The 25,975-nt window shown below is 39.4% G+C and overlaps 2 protein-coding genes across 2 annotated transcripts in view; one reads left to right on the plus strand and one right to left on the minus strand.

Moving 5' to 3' along the window:
- NAP1L4 (nucleosome assembly protein 1 like 4) overlaps nt 1-21,644 on the plus strand; it is a 215,953-nt gene extending 194,309 nt beyond the window's left edge. Inside the window, exon 17 of the mRNA XM_048948655.1 lies at nt 21,633-21,644. The gene's annotated coding sequence lies outside the window, so the exon portion shown is untranslated. The remainder of the gene's footprint in view (nt 1-21,632) is intronic.
- The window catches only part of KCNQ1 (potassium voltage-gated channel subfamily Q member 1), a 328,812-nt gene that overhangs the window by 71,743 nt on the left and 231,094 nt on the right, over nt 1-25,975 (minus strand). The gene's annotated exons all lie outside the window — the stretch shown is intronic.

Genomic DNA, 25,975 nt, shown 5'->3' on the forward strand with positions numbered 1-25,975 from the left:
CATTCCATGAACTTAAACGTTCTGGGCGCAGAATCAACACTCTGGTAATTTTCTTATATTTTGGCTTCCTCAATGACAAAGGCAAAGGAACAGAGAAAGCCTTCCATATGCAGATTCATTCCAAATTCAATTCAGTAAGTTTAGTTGGTATTGATGTGGCCGAAAAAGCTTATCGTATTGCAATGCACATTTTTATTTCTGAAATATTACTTTTCATCCTACATCAGACAAAACTTTAGTGAAATTCTGAAAGACTGAAAATATTTTGAGGGAATTTAATTAAGCGGAGATAAAAACAACAAAGTCAAACCAAAAAATAAATTTTGCCCCAAGATCAATGCAGCATTCTTCATCCCATGTAGCAAAAGCAAGTTTATCTATGACTACAGAACTGAAGCTTTACAAACAAAAAGAGGGGATGTCTGTCTTTTAATGCTTCTCTGATTAACATCCTTTTCTAATACTGCTGAAAAATAAGACAGACACCAACTCTAAATTAACTTGTCAGCATCTGTGGGATGCTAAGCTAAAGAGAAAAATACAGAAGCTGCAAGAGGCCAGAAACAGATTTTGTATATCCATGATGTTTTCTTCTGCTATGTTGACGACCTCAGTCCTTCATTACCAATAACCACAAGAGATGCACCTGTAGCAACTCAGAGCCTGGAAATCAAGCCTTTAAACATCAACTTCAATTAAAGTGCCTCTATGCCACCTGACATACTTCTGAGGTGAAAACGGTATATGAAAGCATGTTTGTTTTACTTTGACATGCCTTGCAATAAGAAATTTCATTCGATATTTATCTAAGGATTCCAGTAGTAAGTCTTGAGTTTGTGGCAATTCAGGGAATGTTTTCAAAGTGCTGTTGTTCCTGCCCTTGTAAAGCTTCCTTTATGATTGAATGTTCGGATCTGGTAAAACCCTGCCTCTCTTTACTGCTCACAGATGTGTCAGAAAGAAATTTAGTAAATGCCTGGGTTTTATTACTGCTCTGCTGATTCCTTTTCTGTGGACATTCCAAAATGCAAGTTAAATCTGATGGTGAATGTATCTTCCAGATATTCACATTAAAGGACATAATTCATGTAACATAAAACATGCAACCATAACAAAGCTGTAAGATTTAAAAACAGATTTTTTGGAAGCAAGATCTAATTTCATTCCACACAAATGTTCTCAATTCAATTCTTCAAATAAAAATATGTGTGGGTATGTATATTTTTTAGAAATATATCTACTCTACTCATATATCTACCAAATATATGCAGATAAAGGTACAGCTATGCAAGAGGTACTAACACATTCTGCCAGGTAGATGCAGGTGTAACTGACTTCCTCTGCAGGAGTATTTTACAAAGCCCACATCAAAATTAAAATCTACTGCAGTGTTTTGTTCATTTCCTGACTTTGAACCATTGATGTAGTGGCTTCTGATGTTTCATGGTATCACAACCAGACCTTAGAACTATCAATATGATAGAAAACTAACTTCATGTAAAGCCTCACTGTCCTATTCAACCCATCTACAGCATTAACCCTCTCCCCAGTCCTTCATACCCCCTAAACACACAGAGATGATTTAAAGGCAGTATGGAAATGCAGATGTACTGAACACCAAATTCACAATTTGATAAAAATTACAAGTATTGGCTGGGATTAAATAAAACAGGATTAAGAATCTGGGTTACTTATTCATCTACTTCATGAATAATAAAAGGAACTCACCACACAGTTTTACAAGTACCAAAGGTAACACCTATTGTCTTCAACAGTAGGTGAAATAAAGATTATGGGGTTAAAATCTTCATTTCTGATTCTATAAAATGTTAGGTTATGTGTTTATTCACATGCTCTTTTACTTTCTTCCAGTCCTCCATAAAGTTACGAGTTTGTAAAACAATTTAAAAGTAGGGATTCCATATCATCATCTTTTATGATATAACCTTGCACAGTGGGAAACTTTCTGTTTGGGCAACAGAAACAGGACAACAGTAGAAAGAATTTATTTATGTGTGGAACAAAAGCAAGACAATCAGTGTTCAGCGTTCAACCAAAGTTCAAGTTTTATGTCCAGGTAGATGTCAGTATCAAGTGGCGTCCCCCAGGGGTCTGTCTTGGGACCGGTGCTCTTTAACACCTTTATCAGTGACATCGATGATGGAATCAAGTGCACCCTCAGCAAGTTTGCTGATGACACCAAGCTGAGTGGTGCAGTTTGGCACGGTAGAAGGAAGGGATGCCATTCAGGGAGACCTCGACAGATGTGAAAGATGGGCCCGGGTGAGGTTCAACACAACAAAATACAAGGTTTTGCACTTGGACCGGAGGAATCCCAGGCATCCATACAGACTGGAAGGAGCGGTCCTTGAGAGCAACCCTGCAGAGAGGGACCTGGGGGTCCTGAGATGAAAAAGTCAATATGAACCAGCAGTGTGCTCTTGCAGCTCGGAAAGCAAATGGTATCCTGGGTTTCATCAGAAGGGGGGTGGCCAGCAAGGACAGGGAGGTGATTGTCCCCTTCTACTCTGCTCTTGTGAGGCCCCATACTGCATCCAGGTCTGGAGCCCCTAGTACAGGAAAGACAGGAAACTGTTGGAGAGGGTTCAGAGGAGGGCCATGAAGATGATCAGGGACTGGAGCACCTCCCCTACAAAGACAGGCTGAGGGAGCTGGGCTTGTTCAGCCTGGAGAAAAACAGGCTGCGGGGTGACCTCATTGCAGCCTTCAGTACCTAAAGGGAGCCTACAAACAGGAGGGGAATCAACTCTTTGAAAGGGTTGATAACTGCAGGACAAGGGGAAATGGTTTAAAATTGAGGGAGGGAAAGTTTAGGTTGGATGTCAGGGGGAAGTTCTTTACAGAGAGAGTGGTGAGGTGCTGGAACAGGCTGCCCAGAGAGCTTGTGGATGCCTCGTCCCTGGAAATGTTCAAGGCCAGATTGGATGGGGCCCTGGGCAGCCTGGTCTAGCATTGAATGTGGAGGTTGGCGGCCCTGCATGTGGCAGGGGGGTTGGAGATTCATGATCTTTGAGGTCCCTTCCAACCCTGGCCATTCTGTGATTTTGTGATTCAGTGTACTGTATTCGGCTCTAACACTGAAACTGGTAGAAAAATGTTTCAACTACTCACTACAACCCCACAGGCTCTTAATCTTTTATATAATTGAGATAACGTAAGGTTGCTCAAAAATGCAGTGTTTCATCTAATAAAGTGTAGATAAGATTGAAACTAAAAAACATACTTGCTAGACTGCATGGAGGCGTGCTAAATGTACCACAGAGCAGTGCTAAAATCAGCATCTTTACTTTATAACTTTGTTCTGCTTTTTCAAACATGGAATAGATTATTTATGTTACCAAAATGGACTTTCCTGTGATATACGACTAATAAACACTGATGCTCAAGCACCTGCAAAAGAAACAGTGCTGCTTTGTAGTCTCTGCCATGAACATTTCACCTTCTATCATCTGAAATTATCTCAAATTCTTCTCTTCAAAGTGTGCCTTATTAAGGAGAGGAGCCTACTTCAGTGGATTAAACACGTTACAACATTCCCTCTGTTTAATCTTTCTGCTTTTTCGTCTGAAAAGGATGCTGTCACATATGAAAATACTGTGCCTTGATGCGACTTCTGCATTGAAGCAAACCACGTATTTCACCCATGCTGCCTTTGTTGTGGTTCACTGTCTTTTAAAATGGTCATTTCAGCTGCAATGGAACTAAGTCTCATCCATCTCCATCATACTACAGATCCAAATGATATATTTCATGAAACCATAGCTTAATTTCATAGATTTTGTTCAGTTTAAACAAATCGCTCTTATGCCTGTGCTGTGATTAACCAGATGACAGTGCTGAACATCCACAGAGGTGCTAGAAGGGGAGAGGAGTAGCATCTCCTTCCATCTCTCAGGAAAATTGTCCGTGTTGGTATGGCAAGGAGAATTTCATGTTTACCATACTGAAGTAGATGCTATTTGTATAGTGCTAGCATAAGACAGAGAGGTCTTATCCTATTAAGTCTCTGTGACTGAGGACCCGCTTCTTTTTTTACTGCCCTTTAACCAAAACAGCTGTGAAATACATCAACCGTTATGAAATCCACTATACATCAAAAAAATGCTGCAGCAGTTCAGAGTTAGTCAGTACTGACACAAATTGCATGTGGCACACACCATCTGGCCATCTCAAAAAATGCAAGGACCAGTCTGGAAGGCTGCACCTCCTCTCATGCCTGAGTACTATCACAGAAAAGCAAGCTGGAGCAGCAGACTTGCTGCAGGTAATGGCAGCAGGGTATAAAAAATGACAACTGTCAGAAGGATGCTGAACTTGTTTCAAAAGGCACACTAACAGAAGGACCTTTGATAATTAAATATTCTATAAAGCAAAGGAAAAGTACAGGACAAACAATAAATCACCCAGTTCCTTAGAAGTCACCATGCTTTGAAAAAAATATGGTGAATTTTATGTGAGAAAAAAATATTTCAAAGCATTCGATGTAAAGCCATATGCAGAAAGCATTTCTGTGTTGTGTAAACTTGAGTGAACTCTTCTGTTCTGTGCCTTTGGGACCGAATTTGGCACCATTTGACCTCCAAGGAGTTCTAATGAAAAGCATATCAAGCCAAAGTGCGGGACTTTTTGATGTTAGCACTGCACAACACTAAAGAAACAAATACTTTTAAAGTACTATTGCACCTCCTCAGATACCTGTAGGATCTCTGGTAAGATCTCAAGATAGAAGCATAGAAGATTGAAAATACAGCTGAACTCTTGTAGTTTTCACACATGCAAAGAAATGTCCATGAAACCAACTGCTAAAATTCAGCTTGGGAAAGAGACTATCATTATGCTTATTCTATGGAGGAAGTACACCTCGTTACAAAATACCAAGTGTTGAATATGAATACATAACTCTATTCACCTACTTTGTAACACCAGTTTTCCTTGACTGTAGGAACACAATTAAAACTCAAGGTGAACTTACCTGTTTTCTTATGGTCTATATATTGAGCATAATGAAAAACAAAGAATAGGACCTCTTGCAGATAAGAGATTTTTCTCACTGCCCACCTCTGATTCTTTCTTCAGATTTTCCTACAACATTGGGTGATCTGCTGTCACCATCTCTCACTCTTTTTGATTCTGTACTTTCCTAGTGAGTGACAATTAGAACAGGAATTTCATTTTTTTTCTCCAAGTGTAAAATTAAGCCCCAAAGAAGCATTGTAGCATCCAAGTTTGAGCATGAGATTTCTTTTCAAAGAGGACAAGTCCAAAACCTCAAAAACATGTTTTTGGGGGTTTTTCAAGTGAGTAAAACACATTGTCAAAAAAACTATTTCTCAGATTGGAAAGATATCACATGATGTTCACCTGCAGCAACAGAGGTGTCTTGTGGCAAAAGCAATTCGGATGGTCAAAACTTTCATCCTTCCCGGCACACCATGCTCTGTCATTGACAGAAATTTTCTCCAACACACTGTAGCCAGCTCTTTGACCAAGCACTCCTACATCTCAGAAGCCCACAAGTACAGAAAATTATAAGGCTCCTACCCCAGCAGGAAAAGTGGTGATTAAAGAGGTGATATAAAGGTGCGTGTCTTCCAAAATGCAATTAGATAATACATTACTCAAATGACCAATTATTCAAGTGATTATTTTGCACTTCAGCCCAAACGTACAAGTGTAAAATAGACATTGCAACATATATTTGCACAGAAATATTTTTTTCTGATAAAAAGTGCCACACTAATACTTTCTTGCATAAAATTCTTCACTAGATTCTGAAAAGAAAAACAGGATATAATTTTAAATAATGAGAACTGTAAACAGAATTATCCCAGCAAGTCTACATGTGTATTTCTAATCAGCATGAAGCTCTAGTTGGTGCAAGTAATTGAAATGTACTGGCTATGTAGGTGCTACTGTACTTCAGCGCAATGCTGCCTACCTTGCTACTTATGCTCCTACTTCTGATCTTAGAAACAAGGTCATGATCCTACAACCTCAAAGTTAATAGGCAGTTTTTGCACTCACTTTGATGTGAGATGCAGTAAGGCTCAAAGCTATCATGGATATACTCCAGTTCCTTTAAATCAAAGTGACTGAAGAAAGGGCTTAAATACTTCAGAGGGGAAGATGGCAAAAGCTCTGCCCTTTTGAGCCACAGACTAGAAACAGAAATTCTCACTTTCTGAAGCAACTCCCATTCCCCGCACCTCTAGAGATTTAGCCAATGTAAGAGAATAAATTACATTTTCCCTCCCATTTTTCTCTTTATACTGCAAGGCATTTGTAAAAGATGAGAGACTGCACCATGAAAATAGACATGTAACAAAATTATGTGGAAAACACTCAGTGACAGAGCTCCTCCTCGGTATTTAACTATCTATTCCTTATGAACAAGTAGTTACTTCATTTAAGAAAAAAAAAATCCAATAAAACATTTTCCAGAGAACAGCTGGGAGAAATGTACAAGCATAAAGATGAGTGTTTTCACTGGAAAATAATGGAAAGAGATGTCATGTTTATCTTGGGAAGAAGTGACAGGTACAGCTATAATCACATTATGTGTCTCACATCACATTCTGATCTCTAGATTGGGAAAATATGGATTTGAAGGGCGGACTATTCAAGGATAAGGAACTGGTTGAATGGTCACAACCAGAGGTTTGTGGTTTATGGTTCTATGTCCAGGTGGAGGCTGGTGATGAGTGGTGTCCCCCTGGGGTTCCTTCTTGGGACTGGTGCTCTACAACATCTTTATCAGTGACATAGACAATGGGATTGAGCATATCCTCAGCAAGTTTGTGGGTGACACCAAGATGAGTGGTGCAGTCAATATAATAGAATGAAGGGATGCCGCCCTGAATGACCTGGACAGGCTTGAAAAGTGAAGAAATTATCAGTTCTCTTTACCAACAGTGATGGACAACTACCACAACTACCATCTCTTTATGACAAACTGGCAAAACAGAACTCTAAGATCCTGTCCATGTTGAAATGTGAAGTGTTTTTGTTACTTTCCGCCACAACATGAGGAAATACTCTGGAGAATATGAAAGTTTGTTTGGCTGAGTGTCAACTAACACATGTTCAAGAAACAATACCATGATATGAAGTCTTGCCTGGATTCTGAATGCTTCCCTGCAGTGTCAACACATTCTCCTTTCCCAACTTCTTCCCAGAAATCCCAGCTTGCCTGCTTTCTTTTCCTTTCCTTTGGTCAAATCCTCTTCAACCTGCCTTTGAAGATACCTGCCAAGTAACACTCCATGCCTTGCTCTATTTCTAAGATCCCTGCATGAGTTCCCCAGCAGATTTAAACCACTAAACATCAGGTGTACGGCAATTAATTATTTAGTTCTCACCAATTTTATATATGGCATGAGCTACACTGACAGTAGAGCAAAGAGGGTTATCATCCTTGACCTGAAGGCTGTTGAGCCAGTCACAAAAAACAAATAGGTCTCGGAACACAGAAGACAACAAATAGATTCAAGGAAGCATCCCATCACTCAGATTACAAAGACATTCGATGCACGCATATAATAAAGACCAAACCTCTGAGTGGATTTGGGCCTCATCAAATCTAAATGTGGAACTCTGCCAGTGTGGCCTTCCCACATCAGAGAGAGAGAGGAGTGACTCAACTAGAATTGCTGCTTTAACCAGCCAAATGCAGTGAGGTTGAGAGAAGCACAAGCTACATACCAGCACCTCTACAGACACAGGTATGCAGCAGTTTGTGGGAACTACCAAGTTCCCTGCCTGTGACATCGGAAGATGCCGTATTTGACTGTGAATTAAGTGATATACTGTGAAAAAGAGCACAAAGAAGCTCTGAGCCAAGTCTTCTGAGCTTTCTGGTGCCTAGAACACATCACCATTCCTCCTTTCACTTCAAATTGGCAGTGACTTCCTTATTTCTGTTATTGATTTCTTTCTAAGCAGCCTTTGCATTTATTTTTACTACAAGGGATTTGGTCCTTTGACTAAAACACAATTAAGACTTCTACACCAGAGAATATGAGAGAGAATTTACACAAGGATCTACCTTGCAGGCTTCATAAATGCACTTACAGCTCTAATCATGGCCTGTTTCCCCTAATCCCACTGCCCATGTGAGATTTATCAGTGACTTCCTAACTTCTATACAACACTGCTGACTGCTGAAAAGGAGTAAAAGGCTGGAAGGAAATCTCATGGGTACTGCAGAAATGAATGGGACACGTGGGACACTGCTGCTTTTCAGCAATCAACACTATAGTATGTAACTCATTGGCACATAAAGCAAGCTTCTGAAGTTGTTTAGCCCTGATTTCACTGCAATGATCTAATCTTCGGGAATCTTATGTTTTTATCCTGGCAAATTGTCTAGTCCTTATCCCTGGAGATAAGGAAGTTAAAAATTTCTAGCCATACGTGGATTTCAGGGCATGTAATTAGAGACCTCTGCGTTCACACACTGAGCAGGATATATTCATAGAGAGACAAAAGGCCAAGGCAATCATGATTCAACTGTCTGTATGAAAGTTGGAAACCTCCTGAAAATAAACTCACAATCGTTTTAAATGTAAAACAAATAAGAGAAACAAAAATCTATACCTACACATGAAGATCTCTGTTCAACAACCTACTTAAGCAGAATATAAATCTTAAGCAATAGTACTTCCAGCTGAAGTGGACAGTAATCATTTATACTTAAACATTGTATGCACTTAAGTACCTTGCTGAATTTAAGCCAAGTGTGCAACATTAGGTTTGGTAACGGTCTTTTTCAAACAAAATGTTTTTACAGTGAGCAAATAATCTCAAAAAGCACTACAGCTTCAGTGAGTGCTTCCAGAGAATGTAACCTGCTATAGCGAAGGTCAGCAGCATCCAGTGGGATAAAGCAGCATAATTAAGCCAGCGTGTAATTGTTCAGCTGTGGTTCCATCAGAATCACAAGCAAGTGCCAAGTGATTCTATATTCTCCTAATGCCCACTCTCCATCTCTGTTAAATTTTGCCACTCACTTGCATTTTATTTTTTTCATAAAAGAGACAGAGGGTTAAATCAGCTACTGCTGCTCCGTTTCTGGTGTTTTTCAGAACCAGCTCTGGAAGCATACTGCCCTCTTCTCCTACATACTTGCAGCTCTATCGACATTAATGAGACTTAGACACAGGAAGTCAAGTGAAAACAATCTTTCAAATGGCTGACCGATTTTTAAGCACCACTGTATTGCAATGTCATCATGAATACCAAGCAAAGAACCTGGCAATTTTACTTTGATTGTTGTAAAAAGTGCTCACAACAGCAGTGCATGGCAAGTCTGCCTCTCTATCTTTCATCTCCTTGCTTCCCATTTCTTTTCCATTCCCCCCTCAGCTTTGAAGATGCTATCTGCCTGGTTCCAGCAAAAAAAAGAGACTTGGAGTCACGATGAAAATTACTTGTTCACTGACAAATAATACTAGTTCTCCAATACAATTTTTTGGCAGAAGCAATTATTACAGGCTGTAGAAGACTGGCAAGAAACCTCACTTTCTACAGCCATAAAAACAAACTCTTAAAAGGGCAGTGTATTTCCTTCTTCATTTAGTGTTTGACATATATTCTACTGCAAAGGGTTTTATAATCATCATCAAAATGTATATTTAAAATTCTAAAACAGCTCAGACATTCGCTCAGGTAATAAGAACGGCTGTAATTCCTACATTAGCAGTTGTATAGTCTATCCCATGCTTCCTGTCAGATGATAACCCTTTAGTAATTCTGCCAAAGTGCAACTCCCTAGCCTGACTTTTTTTTCATGCTGAATAGCTACCCAAAAATCTTTGGGAAATTCCAGACAAATTTAATTGTCTCTTCTAAGAGTAATGCCAAGAAAAAATGAATTTATGATAAACAAGAAAACAAACAAAAAACCAACACAGTTGGCTTTTTAGAAAAGCTCTGGCCTTTCATTTTCTGAAGCACCTGAATACCGATAAGACAACAATTTGGACTAAGAATGTGCTTTCCTGCTAATCACGTGATAACCAGAATATTATTTGTCAGGGAAATGGAAGTTTTTTACATTCCCAGTACAGACACTCCAGCAGCAAACATCCCTTGGCAGTCTGTTAGTCCATGTTGTCAAGGAGCAAAAAATAGGACTTTCCCTTTGCCTGCTATTCAGGATTCGGTGTTGGCTAATGCCAAACTGGAAAACATCACAAGTGAGTGCAAGAAACTTACTCAATTACTGATAATCAATCCTATCTGAGCCAGGACAACACAGATAAGAACTTTGATTCAAATGCAAACAAGAGAAAACATACATGATGATGGAGTGGGAAGCACCTGGAAGAATGTTATGGTAGAGGTGAGCTTGGGAACAGCAGGGAAATGAGATGATAAATACGAGTGAAGGACACAGAGTAAAGGAAATGAACTTTGAGGCCTCAGGGTGACACAAGAAAAAGAGAAATCTAGGGGGGAAAAAAAGTTCATTGAGGAGTGCGAAGTAGAAGGCAAAATCTGACAGAAGATGGAAAGAAAAGTCTGCATTCATTAAACTCTTCTGTCTGTCATAGCCTTGGATGGAAATCACTGATATCAAGCCTCCCAAGTCCCAGAGAGCAGCAAACAAGTGGTTGTGCATCTGAGTCTGGGTGGGTTTCAGGGGAAAATAAGAACAGGTCTTCTGGAGGAAGCATTTTTCCTCAGCAGAAGACAGCAAAGCTGCAGACCCCACTACAGGAAAAGTAATTAAGCACTGGAACAGGTTGCCTGGAGATGTGGTGAATGCCCTGTCTTGGAGAAGTTCAAGGTCAGGCTAGATGGGGCTCTAACCACCTGATACAGCTGTAGGCATCCCTGTTCATCGCAGGGGAGCTGGACTAGATGACCTTTAAGGGTCTCTTCCAACTCAAACGACTCTATGAATCAAGGTTCCCACTCAGGTGCCACTGGTGAAATCACTTTCTGAGCATGGGGTCTTCCCACCACGCACACTGTGTAATACATCAGGCATTTGTTGCAATACTGTTTATATTAGAAGTGCCTTATCCCACTGAAATAAAATGTCTAACTCCTTAAAAGTGCTTGTAGGATCTCGGCTTCCATTATTTGCTGTGGTATTGGCCTGCATAGACTGATACACTCTGTTAAAGTGAGTTTCCTTTTGTCATCTCTACACACATCTGATGTCGTTCATCAAGGATAGTTTTATCTATGTAACAGAAAGGAGAAAATAACTGGAAATACCTCTTATCTTCACTATACTATTTGAAGACACTCATAGTCACGCTACCTTGTACAGCCATCAACTCTGAGAAAGCCCAGTTCTGAACAAAACCTTTACAAATTTTCCTTGATTCCTGCAGTCCCTATGGGGTACACCTGCTCCCATTGTATTCCAGGTGAAGTACATCAAAAACCTACGTAAGGATATCACTGTTATCTCTCATTACTAACGCTATTCAGTTGCATTTGATGCATATATGATCAAGAATGCTTCCATAATATAGAACTCAGACCATTGCTCAAATCCTACTGCGTCAAAAAAGTTTTTAAAAGTAACCCCTAGCCCAAACAGAAGACAGTATGATAAGCTGCTTACTTAAGTACTTTCCCTTTCTAGAAAAAGAAAGAAAAAATATATATATATATATATATATACACACACACACACTCACAATTTTATATTCACTCATCTCACTTCTAAACACATGCATTATATCTCTACTGTTGGTCACTGCTCTCATTAACTCTGTGACTCTGCAATGGCTGCTTAAAAAACAGTATAACACCGATACAAAAATAAAAGTGTTTTATGTGCTTTGACTTCTTTTCCTTGGTGCATTCACAAGCTGCAAGAAAGAAGCAGAAGTCTGAATTACATGACTGTCCAGATCTCAGTTGGAGATGAGTGGGCAGCCCATAGGCTGCCATCCAGAAATTGCTATATCATAGCACATAGGTCAATACTGGGACATCTGCAGCCCAGTGATCAGGATTAGATGATGTAACTGTCTTAAAACACAGACAAAGCTGCTGCTTGATCTAGACAACCTGAAGAGTATGGAACCTACCTAAGCTGGTCAGGATAACAAGGAAACAAACCAACCAACCAGCAAGAAAAGCCTGCAGCTACACTTTGAACATACATCTCTCAAAACTTCCAGATTTATGTAGTTTTATCTGGATTTTTGCCCAACAAGAGAATACAAGTAAGAAAGAGATGAAGTGGGAACTATAAACAAGGCAGGGCATGGATTTTTTAATTCTTGGGAGGCTGAAGGAAATGCAGCAAGAACAGAAATGTTTTAAAGCAAATTCTGTTGTCTGTAGGGTGAAAGGTTTTTTGAGGGGGGAAGGAGAGATATCTCAAACAGCTGAAACACTGTTCTGATCACAAATTCTATTTTTAATTGTATTAAGTTCACAGCTTCTTTGATAGTATTGCCTGTCTTTTATTGAAACAAGTCATATTATCCCTGGAACTTACTTAATCGCCTCTTTCCTTCCAAAGAATTTCTCCTAGCAAAACACTCAGAACATAAGACCAATATAATTTGCTTTCGGGGCTGTCCTGACTAGCAGGGTTTTGTAACTGTTACATATCCTAAACTGTAGGCAGATACCTTTTTTCTGAATAAACATCATCCAAGCGCAAGAAAACCCCCAACAACAGATGAACACCAGAACTGACTCAGACTTCTCTGCTCTCAATATATATGTAAAACATATACACCGTGTGTGTGCGTGCGTAAAACTGCTGACACAGCCCTGTGGAAAACACTGCTAGAGAGCTTTGGCTGTTGCCAGCAATGTCATCATAAATCAGAAAGATTCTCAGAAACGACTCTGCGGTTAACCTGTGTTTGGATCCTTGAACAATAGCCCATTGTTGGCAGAAGGGAATTATTTGACACCACTTGACATCTTCTCGCACGTTTAATGAATTAGAATTTATATCCTTTTTATATTTCTTGCTTAGCTAAAGCAGAGAGCAAAAATCCTAATATTCCATAAAAATCAACATAGAATAGCAATCAATCAGTATTAGGAGAATGCAGCAATCCTTCCCTGATGGTTACAAGTTCTTCATCCTATTTCTCTAAAGACAAACCACTCAACCATCTTTACATCCGATTTAATTTTAGAAAAGTGGGAATTGAGAGAAATGGAGCACAAGAAATTCTTACTCCTGGAAGGGTCTCATTGCAAGACCTACTACCTCTGGATATCCATGCAAAAATACAGCTCAGGATTGTGCAACTTGTAATATGAGCAAAAGGAAGAGATTGCCAGCACCTTGCAAAGCTGCCTGGGGCTCCCCCCACCTACTCTGCAGAAGCTGACTTAAGGGTGAAATCCGTCTCAGCTGCCTGGAAGGGAATGTTGGAGCACCATTCCTTACCCATGTGTCTAAAATTGCAGTAAATGAATTCAGGCATTAGCTTTACTGTTTCACAAAAACCAAGGTCCCACAAGTATCACAGAATTACAGAATGGCCAGGGTTGGAAGAGACCTCAAGGATCATGAATCTCCAACCCCCCTGCCACATGCAGGGCCACCAACCTCCCCATTTAATACTAGACCAGGCTGCCCAGGGCCCCATCCAACCTGGCCTTGAACATTTCCAGGGATGGGGCATCCACAACCTCTCTGGGCAGCCTGTTCCAGCACCTCACCACTCTCATAGTAAAGAATTTTCCCCTGACAACCAACCTAAATCTTCCCTCGCTAAGTACTACAAAAATACTTGGGCTTTCAATAGTTTTCTGTAAAAAACATAGTTAATTTGATGATGTTTTCTGAGTAGTAACTGACAGCAAGAAGAGATGTATGGTGCTGAGAAACACTGAAATATCAGCTTTCCTAATACCTTACAGAAACATGCTGTAAATGATAAAGCTTAGATAACTGCTAGGGTGGGGAAGAGGTGGCAGAGATTAGTAAATTATCCCTGGCAAGGCCATTAGGAGACTTGGAACAGCTCCTAAAAAGCTCCAGAATCTTCATCTCCCACTCAAATCACAGATGTCAAAATAATGTTACAGAACAGCAACCATTTATAACTTGCTGATACTGAGGGATGAGCTTACACATCTACAGACAATTTGGAAATGTCCAAACAATGTGGAAAGAAAGCCAAAGTCAGATTCCTAGCATTTTATTTATTTTGTGATGGAATTTGTACTGTAAATTACTGGAAAAAAAAATCAAATAGCATGCAACTGGAAACCTATGGAAAGGCTACAGTTATAGCCCCCAATAGCACGGGGTTGGAACTAGAAAGTCCCTTCCAACCTAAACCATTCTATGATTCTGTGATCCAACAAATAAATGAGCAAACAAAACAGGAGAAGCATTCACTCACTGATTTCGTAAAATCAAGACGATGAGATTACAAAAACATAGTGCTTCACTGCATCTCTACTAGTGCAACTGTAAGCTGCTACTTGAGAGCAATATTGGTAAGAGCATGTCTTCCTCTCTTCATCTTCTGTTTCTCCCCAAGGCAAAGCTTCTGTACCCTGGAGTAAGATGTGAATGCGATTTATTAACTGTAGAGTGACGCCTTCAGTTGCAGAAAGACAGGAGCAAGGTGAATCCTATACCTGCAAGAATAACTATTTAAGATCCTTAATCCTCTAACCAAATTGCATCGATAAATCGAACAATCGTGCAGCAAGATACTTTGCATAAGGTATCATTCTTCATGTGTATGGATCCAAATAACCAAAGCAGTCAGGACTCAACTGGGAATGAAAAGAAGATGTGGCTAGCCCTCACCTCTCCTGATTTCCTGAGAGTCTAGGAAATTCATAAGAATCATCAGATCTGCAGGAAACGTCTTCCTGTTGAGCATTTTCTGAAGTAGGTACATTTTTTTCCTCAAGCCACAAAGGTATTTTAGCACCCTGAAAATTTATATGAATTTTGCCTGTTCAGCATTACCTTGAGATAAGGAATTACTGGGATCTTAAAGATCCCAAATTGATTTCATTGTTGAAAGAGCCCCTCATCGTGCAGACTTCATGTACCTTGCCTGGTTACCTTCTGGCTGAATACAGATCTCTCTTTATACAGGAAACTTGAGACTCCATGGCACCGTTCCAGAGGCTAAACAAAAAGAGGTTGTAAACTTGAACCAATCTGCCTCCCTACCACTAGCTACAGAGTACAGTTTTCTGAAATGAAATCTCCTTATCCCTCTGCCTCACAAGGAAATACAACACAATCGGAAGAGCTCTGGGTCTGTCAACTACCAGGAACCAAAACCAAGCTGTCCTTATTTCTTGCCTTTCGTCAACAAGGTTGTCTTTAAAAAGTCTGTAATAGAGCCAGTCAAATTGAAACACTCAAATTGAAAGCACCACTACGAGCAGTCATGGGGAATGGATGAATCTGAGGAGAAAAAGAAGATGAGAAAAAAAATTGTACAAAATAAACTTCCACATTGCCTAGCAAAGCTTTCTTCTCAAAGCAGAAGGAAAAAAAGAGGGAAAACACAGAAAATTTTAACTGCAACAAACAAATTGCCATCTCTTTCAATACAGTGTCTTAGAGTAATTGATTATAAGCTAGGGCTGACCAAGTAATCCATACACAAGAAATTCTCATTTATAATTTTCCAACACTAGAGTGATGGATCAAAAACATGCAAACAAAAGCACATCAGCCAGCCAACCCCCCAACACACACCTTCCTTTTGAAATTCAGGCCTGAGCAGTTTGAATGCACTTCAATAGAGCTTGATATAGCTACCTGTGCTTATCCATTTCAAACTAGTACCCTAAGGTTAGTTATGCCATTATCCAAAATTTCAGACTGTTTCAGAAGCCTGTTGGACTCCATTCTGTTTATATAAAAATTAGCAAGTGTGGTTTTAGCTCTTCTGATGCTTGATGCTCTCAGTGTGAAATGCAGCTGTCTCTCCAGCTGTGCATGGGCACTGTGGTATTATATTCTTTCCAGATGAGAGGTAGGGACTGATTTTTAAAGAATTGAGGCTGGGCACCCATGATATCTGCTGGCACTAGGCAGATTCACTCTGGAAATGAGGCTACTGAGGGTGAATCAGGGAGCAACAGAACTGGATTCTCTTATTTTAACTGTACTTCTGTCAGCAGCATTAATAGAATAAATGGTAACCATTAGACAATTCTTCTAGAACAAGTCAGTTCAGCTGAGCACAATTACAGCACACATGCTGCAATTTAGGTTTTTCACAAATGGTTGTCACTTATTTCTAGCCGTCCTATGTAACTGCAATTCACTGCAAGCTTCATAGAATTGGGCCAAAATCATGGCAGAAAAAAATCCCTAACAAAACACATGTACAGCTTTGCCAAAACAAACAAAGCTCCACCAAATCCCATCAAGCCCAAGGCATCCCCCCCCAGCCATAATGTTTCTTTTCCTTTCCCCACCCCCTTAGTATCTTTCTTTGTTCTTAAACATCTATAACTGTCAAAGGGATACTATCAATCTAAAAGAATGCGTTCATCGTGTTTTCCTGTAAAAAGCCTTACATATTCAGTGGAGTTGTTTTGAGTCTAAGCCCAGATACCTACATAACAAAATATGAGAGAAAAATTATAGGTACGCGGTGTGCCAAGAAACTCAGCACAGCATGGCTTGCCCAGACTTTTTGAAAGAAAGCATGCATACTGTGTCACTATTATGATTTAAAATAGCTGGGCCTCCGAAGTCTATACCATACCACTATGCTACAAGGTGCCTGCAGATGCCTGTAGCAGCAAGCCAACCATTTAGCTTAAGGACTGTGATGAAAGCCCGACTTTGATTTCTGTTCAATGTGTGCATCTCACAGCCTCACTTTGGTACAAAATAAGTCTATGATGAAATGAAAGAAAGCTTAAAATGAGGGTGGAAATAACCTGAGTATTTTACAATAATCCTCATTGTTATTCATATGAACTGCAACTTCTTAGTTTCAAAGGAGAGGGGGATTTTCAGGGGAAAAGCAGAAGAAATTGGGGCTTAGCATTGTAAAAAGCACTTTTTTTTTTCCTTTTGCATTTAAGTTTAAAATGTGGGTCAGAAAAGGTTACAATTTTCTGAGCTCAATGCTCACACATTGTCCTGACAAACAGGGCCCTCTCTCACTCTTCTGTCATTATGCTCTACCTTCTGCATCACCAAGAATCAGGACAATATTCAGGTAGCTTCTGGTGTGCTATGACACTTCATCAGATAATTTTTTTTTGAAACTGAAAAGGAATTTATTATTATTATTATTATTATTATTATTACTTTTACAATTCTCCCCAGATGCAGTGGGATGTAGGATCTAGGTTAAAAGCAAGGTTCAAGATAATGTATGTTCATAAGTTTCACAAAATTCAGTACAAATACTCCTTCTACTGAGTCTGGTTCCCTGGAAGAGGACTGAAAAGATCTTCTGAAGACATTTGAACAATGGGTGCAGATTTTATTAAGTGAATGGCAAGGATGATCTCTGTCCCTAACTCCCACAGCCTCATACAAGGGAGAGCTATTCTAGCAGCAAGAGGAGAACACATAAATGATTGAGGAAGGAGGGATGGCCCTCACTCCATGAATTATTGCCCAATAGTTGCCATTTCAGCTCAGCTAATAAAATTTCAGCCTATTGGAACCTTATCCCTGACATCTTCCTTACTACATCTCCAGGCTGACAGTCAAAAGTAACAAAACAAACAGCAACAGGAGAATTCCTTGCTAGTGACAGAAGTAGCATCTTGAGGATTGGCAGTAGTAGGTTATCAGCAACATGAGGCAGTAAGCCATACTGAACTTCTGTGTCTTTTCTCCATTACTCCACTTATTCTTTTCTAAGGACTGAGCACCCCCTTGATAGCAGAATGAAACATCCCACACAGTTCTGCTGTGAAGAGTCTGACTTAAATGAAGCCATATGGACAAGATACTCCTGAACAGGAAAAGAGCACTGGAGCTAACAAGCAAGTCTCTGCCCTTATCTTCAGATGACCTTCAATTTGCGCTTGCTTTCTCAGATCATTTCAAAAAAAAGATAAGCTGTTTCTTAAACTGATGCATACTACATTCTTCCTTAAAGGATTCCTAAATGTTTTGCTTATCACAACACTGGAACTGTTCCTACACTTTTCCACCAGCGGCCTAAACAGAAGGTGCTCCTAAGTGTGAACAGTATGGACCTTACACTCTACAGATGTCAAAGAAAACCCTGAAGAAATCTTTTTAAACCATTAGGAAGACATCAAAATTACTCAGATCACTCCCTTTTACTGTGAATTAATGACAGACTTTTAAGAAGTTCCTACCAAAAATAATCTAAGTGCAAACTCACAGTGCTTTTTCAAAGATTTTCATCTGAACATTAACTTCTTTCAGAAGACACTGCTCAAGCCAACACACAAGACTTTTGAAATAATACTGTACAGGCAGCAATTGCATTTTTCTGGACTTATATTTAATACAGTTTACTTCCAATAATATATTGCAATTTGGCTTCCTTTCTTTCCTTGTTGGAATTATATGGCAAAAATGGATGAATCCACGACAAAAATGGATGAATTTATGTTTTCTAAAATTACTCACTGTTTTTAGAGTACTGCTAGCTATTTATCTTGCATAAAAAGGGCTCTCTGGATCTACAACTAGTCACAACCAAAAGCCTACTGCAAAACAAACCAATAAAGTTCTGACACGATGATCTACACCTCAGCCACAGCTGACTTCTCACTGAGAGTGTACGTCAAGTACACAGAAAACAAAATGAAGGTGACCTTGTTTGCAGGATTCACTGCTCGTCTGATTCTCAAGTGTAGCATCATTAACCGGTCCTCTTCCTCCCCTTTCTCTATGCAGAGGAAATTAGTCTACTATCTCTTTTAATTGCTGCCATGAGATTCAGTAATTCCTCATTGTTGAGGTTTGGGGGAGTTGGATTCAAGGCCAGCTTTGTCAGCCACTATCCGAAGCAGCCTATGAACGATCTATTCATTCTGACTATCGTGTCAAGTTGGCTACAATCAAAAGCATGCTGCAAAGATAGCTGAACAATTGCTGTTCAAGCTATACCCTGGAACATCTGGACCCTTTTAAAGTATCATGCCCAAGCTAATAAGCCATTGCTTGGATGCAGTGTCACCCAAATGCTCCTAGATGGGTCTCTGGGCCCTGGGCCAGCATGCCTGCAGTGCACTGCATTAGATGGATATATATGGATAGCACTATAGTAAAATCACTGATCCTTTGCTTTGGTGAATAGACACAGTGTTCCTCTCCGGTCACTTCTGCTGAGACTATTTGGCAACATCTTTGTGAGTCCGATTATTTCACCTCAAAGCTTGGCCAAATCTCCCTAATGCAATATGAGGCAAACACAGAAGTAGATGATCCATAATTGTGACTGTCAGTTTCCTTTTATGAAGTAATAATAATAAAAAAAATTCTTGACCATATTCCTTTCTAAGATGTTTTCCTGTAAAACTACGCAGTTGAAGCTCTCTAGAATTTAGTAGTAGTGGAATAAAGGCTTCCTTTGTGCTATGGTCCTTGATGACCATAGCACACAGTCATAGATACTGATGGCACAACTGGAATGGTTCCAGAAAACTTCAGCTATGATGAAGCAAAAGAGCCTATCCCCACTCAGGCTAACATTTTCAATATGCTTTACTTCTGGGTTATTGGTTTTTTGGAGGAAGGTTGACAGCTGCTTTTGGCAGGACTATTGCACATGATTATCAAGCCAGGTCACACATCTTTGCTGCTGATATTGACTAGAATGGCAAAACTAAGACTCATATACCCAACCACAGCAGGACATAGCAGCTCTGACACTTAAAGATCAAGAAGTATCAAAGAATCTGCACAAAACTCAAGTGAAGAGCAGGAAAATCACATACAAGTGGTGTCTCCATCATAACATGATTAACTGTAAAAAGGACAGCCCTAGCAGGGCAAAGAGCCAACCCACACTCGGATTGATAGACATGTGTAAACACACACATGTATGAAAAAATAACTTCGGTTGTCAATTTTTGTTTTCTAAGTAGAGTTTTAGTGCCATTATGAGTCTCCAAACTGAAAATGTGCACAGACAAAGTAATTATTCACTCTTTTTCTACGCTTGGGCAAAGGGCAGTATTTATTAGGTGTAGTGTCTGACAAAGCCTTTAGTGCTGTTAATCACACAGCTTCCTAGATATTTTAAGGCTACTGGGGCTTCACCAGGTAAAGAAGCACATGATGCTGAGAACCACCTTCTTCTACCTGTCTAACAGAAACCAAGTGTTGATTTAAGTAAAGTCATCTGTTTAAAAGAGAGAAGGGAAGGAAACTGAAATAGACCCCAGATTAAAAGATGTTGCAGAAGATTCAAGGGTAAGCAGAGCTGAATTCAAGAATCTCAAAACAGAAACTTCCGTGAATATTTGAACTCACTTGAATATTTCCCTCTGCTTGACTGTGTAAATACAGCATTTAACATAATTCGTTTAGTTTTAAATATGACAAGCATGAGCATAGAACAGTTTCTCTGTCACACAAACACATTCGCTCCTCTTTACCCCTAGGTTCCTGGACTAGGAAACGATGTTAGGAGATTAATTTCTAGATGATTTAAAATCTACTGCCTGAAATAGTCCCTGTAAATTTATATTGGTTGAGTTAATCTGGTTTATGTTTTTATGCATGTTGTTCTCAAGTATTAGATGGTTTTAATATGAACGAACTGTGATTACGTTGAAAACCACACCAGCCAATATCCAAAACTAGAGGGGCATTTAAACACAATAACAAAGAGGAATGCTGATTTGTGGTTGAGGTCTCAGACACTGTTTAAATTAAATTCCTGTCTGTGCCACAGATGCCACTGTGTTTTCTTGAGCAAGTTGCTTCCTGTACCTTAGCCGCAAAGGAGGGAAACAGTATTTTCTTTTTCCCTTCCATCCTCTATTTTGTATATTTAGCCTGTCACAGCAGGAGCTCTTATGCTGCGATGAACATAAAGAAGGCACCACATCCAAGGCCCATACTACAGGGAGGTACCTCTTCAGACCAACACGTCCATGCCATACAAGGGCAGGTTGGGCTGCTTGGCTGCCCGTGGGAACTGACCAGGCGTAGATCGGTTAACTGGGGCTAGAAAGAGAATCTATGACAGTTTCAAACAGCCCATCTCAAACTGCTGAAGCAGTGGGATGTTTCAAAGAAGAATAAAAAAAAACTGTAATAACATTTGTCCTGAACTATTAGAGAAGACCAAACGTGATTTTATTACAGAAAGGAACTGTGGTTTTGTATCAGCTTGAGAGAGTAAGGTGCAGAAACAGAGAAAGATTTGAGAAAATTACGTATTTCCATCTTGGTTGATAAGCTCTAGGAAGGATATACATCAATATAGGTGTGGTTATATTCTACTTTTTACTGATTACTTTTCTTATCTCCCTTCTGACTCCTGATGCTCTAAATAGGAGTCAAACAGTGATTTCTCTTGCATCTCATACAATCTAAGCAGCACAGGATCATTTGAGTTTAGCAATGATTATTTTGAAGGACCGAGGGCAGGTAAGGTGACAGGAGGTGTGTCTCTGTAGCAGAGGAAGTAAATCTATCCATACTCTGAAGTTTTTCCAGTAGCTGAAAAGATTCCAGTCTGAACAGACTAAAATCTGAATAGAGTCCTTTCAACTCTATCCCCTTTACTCCCCCCAGTATTCAATGACAAACGAAAATAAAACATTTTAGCTCCACTGAAATCACTGTAATAACAGATCTTTGACAAGAAAAACAATTTCAACTTTGATGTAGTTAACTTCAGCAGCAGTTCCTCCTTCTGTATCAAACCCCAAATTTGCCATTTACACATTAGACCATTTTCTGTTGCTCATCTCCAACGCAGACACAAACGGTCAACTTAAAAAAACCCAACAAAACACCACCATCTAAAACAGAGACGTCTTACAGTCATTTATTTCCTTTAAACTGGTAAGAACAACAAATGAAAGTCTTCTGTGCAGCACTTTGTGCACACTTGTTCATACTGAACCCTTTTCTGTGATTTGCCCCACAGGGTACTTACTCCTTACAGCCATTCCTCATTCTCTCTCAGCATATTCCCTGTGCATTTCTATTCCACTCCAAATGTAAACACTCTGCACAAGAATGATGGAGGCTAAGATTCAAATCTTGCTTGGGCTCCTCTTTGAAATGCCAGACAAAATGGGCTTGATGTGATTTAATAGAATGATTGTGTCATCTTATTTGCAGGCCTTACATCCCCTTGTAGATCTACTCAAATATAAACCCAGACAGCTGATCTAAAAGCGAGCAACTGATCTGAAGTTTGTTTAAAAGATTATCTTTCCCACAAACTCCTAGATTGTATAGGACACACAGCACAGGGAGAGGACTAAAACTCCATTAGGTTTTCTGCTCTTAATAGGCATGTAGGTAGTTACATAGATCACAAGCATGCCTGTGTGATGAATTCAAAAGTCATCAGTCAGACTCCAGATACGGAACAAATCCATGGGCATTTGGAAAAGTTTACCTTCTGCCTTTAGCATCATACTTCCCTAAAACTGTCTACATCCAGAAGCATTAGAGATTTGGGGTAAAATCAACAGCAACTCACTGATACAGAGTTTACTCTTTCACAGTATTTTACTTCTGCTTTTTTCACTTTTAATACCACCTTTAGCATTTAAAGGAGTATCACAGATGACTGCATTTGATCAAATGAGCAGAGCTTATTATTATTATGCCATTGCTTGTGAATTGTAGCACAGAAACCACACAGTAGCTGGAACTACCTTCAGTCACTATTCTCTAGGATAAACTTAATATTTCTTGCTTCATTTTAAAGAGTTGATGGTATATACACTGAATTCCTGCAAAAAAGTTAATGAGCTGTCACCCATTAGGCTGTAATATTCCTCACTGTCTGTGGCTGTCTTTATATCCAGATGCTACTTTTGGTGTTTTTTTGTTTTTTTGTTTTTTTTTTAAATTTGTTTTCTAAATGTATAATCCCATCTCCTGTGATCCAAGGACTGACACCACAGAAACAGAGAACAAAACATCACGACTGCTCTGTAGGCCATATCCACAACTATATCAGAGCTATCCTATCTGTGTATAGCAACATAAGACAAAAGAGGCTATAATGACTAAAACTAAAGCTCCCCCCCCCCCCCAGGTATCTTGTTTCCAGTAGAAAGTTTGTATAAGTTTCTTATTAAAAATAGGGTTAAGGAAGTACATACAGGTAAAATCATGATTCTTCTTGTTTACCAACTCACCACTGACTTCTATTCAAAGTGCTTGCTGGAGCTTACCTACAGACGTCCTATTTAATAATTCTCCAGTGAGCCCTCCTCCATGACTTTGCCCAATCTCTCTCTCTGTTTGGTTCTACTCTGGCTACCAAAACTTCTGTCAGCAGCGAATCATACAAGTAATTATTTTTGGTTTTCATCTTTAGCACATGTGTCTGAGACTTTTATTTCATTGTAGCACCAGTACTGGAAATTGAAATTTACGTGTTCTTCTTTGCTTACCCACTGAAACATTATCAGACTGGTGAGAGAGAAGCTAGTAAAATTTTAAGGGTGCCTAATGAGCTAGATTAATGAAGGATGGGCTTAGATGTAGTTCAGTTTATAGAAAATGGGCAATCTCTGTAAGAAAGTGGAGTACTGAAATTGCTTCCGTATGCCTGTGCTTCAGCATCTGGAAAAAGACTAGGGATTAAATTAATAGGAATGCTTAATCTTCCATATGCCTCTTAATATTATTCTGCATCCCCCAGGCTAGCAGTTCTGCAAGTACTGTATACAAGATAAGTGACTGCTTGGCTGTGGTTTTGACTTTTATTGATTTTGCGTATCTTTTAAAATTTCCATTCTAAAGCACAGTGTTCAGATTTGTTCCTAGCTATCAGAAAGGCCAATTCTCATAGGTCTATTGCAGAAGCTGCCAGTGTTCAATACCTGAACTGCCCAGAGCACATTCAGCATGTAAAGTGCTGAACATATCCATGCCAGACCTATTTATCACTCACTGTTCTTCCAATTTATCCCAGTTCACAGCACTGACCACAACGTCAGGAGATTATTGCTTTTCTTTTTTTTTTTTCTTTCTTTTTTTTTTCAGTATCATCCCTCAATTACAAATAAAGCCAAAATATCCCTTTCCATTGAAGTAAATGAGTTCACCATCAGTCTTTTTTCTTCTTTTTTTTCTTTTTTTTTTCCAGTTTTTGCCTTTCAAACGTGCACCAGTTCTTATGATCCATCAAGAAGCACAGTAACTGCTCCCATAGACTTCAGAATGGCATAAAAAAAGTAGACAAAAATGGCACCGAAGGTGATGTTAGGTAAAGCAGTTACTTTGTGGAAAATTGGGAGATAAGCCACACGCTATGAATTCTTCTCAGTAAACAAGCTGTCAATATGAAAGCTGGCACTTGTGAACCCAGAAGAGATGGGTGAGATAATACTTTCCTAAGTAAAACATAAAATTATCTAACGTATGCCATTAGGATTGTAAAATACAGAGAATAGAACATTCTTAAGCCACAAGAAAGGCCCACTGTAATGCGTCAGCCCGCAAAGCTGGCACAGAAAAGGACGTGGTTCCAGGACAAAATCTTGCAGCTACACGTTAGCATGTACTGACACCACAACAAGGAGCAGGAAAATGAAGCAAACAACCCCATTAAATTTTAACTTCTCTGCAGTCTATGTCTGCAAACCATAATTACCAGAGCTCAGATTCTAAAAAGATAGTTGGTCATATCCTTAGTGCTGGAATGGTAATGAGCAATTAATAACTCAGCGTTAAGATTCACTCAAGGAGTGAACAAGCTTTCATTCTCATTTGTATGGAAATGCACATCTCAAATCCATGCAAATGACCAATGCAATTCAACGCTTGCAGATTAGGCAGATTAGATATGAAGCCTTTTGCAATGGGGAACTGTTAGTTGATTGCAGGAAAGAACCAGTGAAAATCTGTAGCAGGACTTTGATATGTCAGTGACTATTCTGCTCAGCTGGATCACAATTAACAGGACTTCAGCCAAAGCGATACAGCTATGGACAGAATCAAAGCTCTGGTGAAACAACTATAGGAAATAATTTAGCCAGAAAAAAATGTTGCAACCTACAGGTTTCCAGCTCTTTATGAAAGCCACCTCGATAAAGCCTTGCACTATCCTTTAAAGTTCCATGCTCAGAACTCACACTGAAAATTGCATCAAATACACATAATATCATTATAGTTATACTGAACGTGGGACCTATACATCTAACAATCAAAGACACCGTAGATGGAAGAGAGAAAACCAAATTACTACAACCAGAACACCGAAGAACGGCACAAACAAGAGAACTTCCTTTCAGACACTTTTGGTTTTGTAGAGTAGTTCAGATTTCAAGTAGGCAACTTAAGAAGCACCGTAGCATTTGTTCTATTTTAGGGTAGATGTTGCCACATAACAGATTTGTTTTTAGATTAATTCAGCGGTGGTGCAAACTGCATTTACAGGAAATCTGAAAAAGTGATATGATTCTTTGTGCAGTGATGCACTGCATGCTTGAATTTCTACATGCAGCTATTTGGATTGCTACTAGTAAGAGGACAAGTGTTTGTGCTTTCAAATGCAAGCATGCAAAATGTGCATATGCTTGCAATGAGTATTATCCTGCTGCATTTTTGGATTCGCAGTAAAAGGTGTTATGCATCTCACTACCACACACCATTTGTATAAACAGTAATTTCCATTTAAATCTCTACAACTTGAAATTTAGCAGTAGATACTGTAACTCCTAATGTTCCTTGTAATTGAAAAATACTATTATGAGACGTTAATCACAGAATGGTTTGGGTTGGAAGGGACCTCTAAGACCATCTAGTTCCAATTCCCTGTTTTAAGCGCCTGGCCTTGAATGCTTCCAAGAAACCACAGCCTTTCTGGGCAAC

Source organism: Lagopus muta, chromosome 6 (genome assembly GCF_023343835.1).
Source record: "Lagopus muta isolate bLagMut1 chromosome 6, bLagMut1 primary, whole genome shotgun sequence".
NCBI lineage: Eukaryota > Metazoa > Chordata > Aves > Galliformes > Phasianidae > Lagopus > Lagopus muta.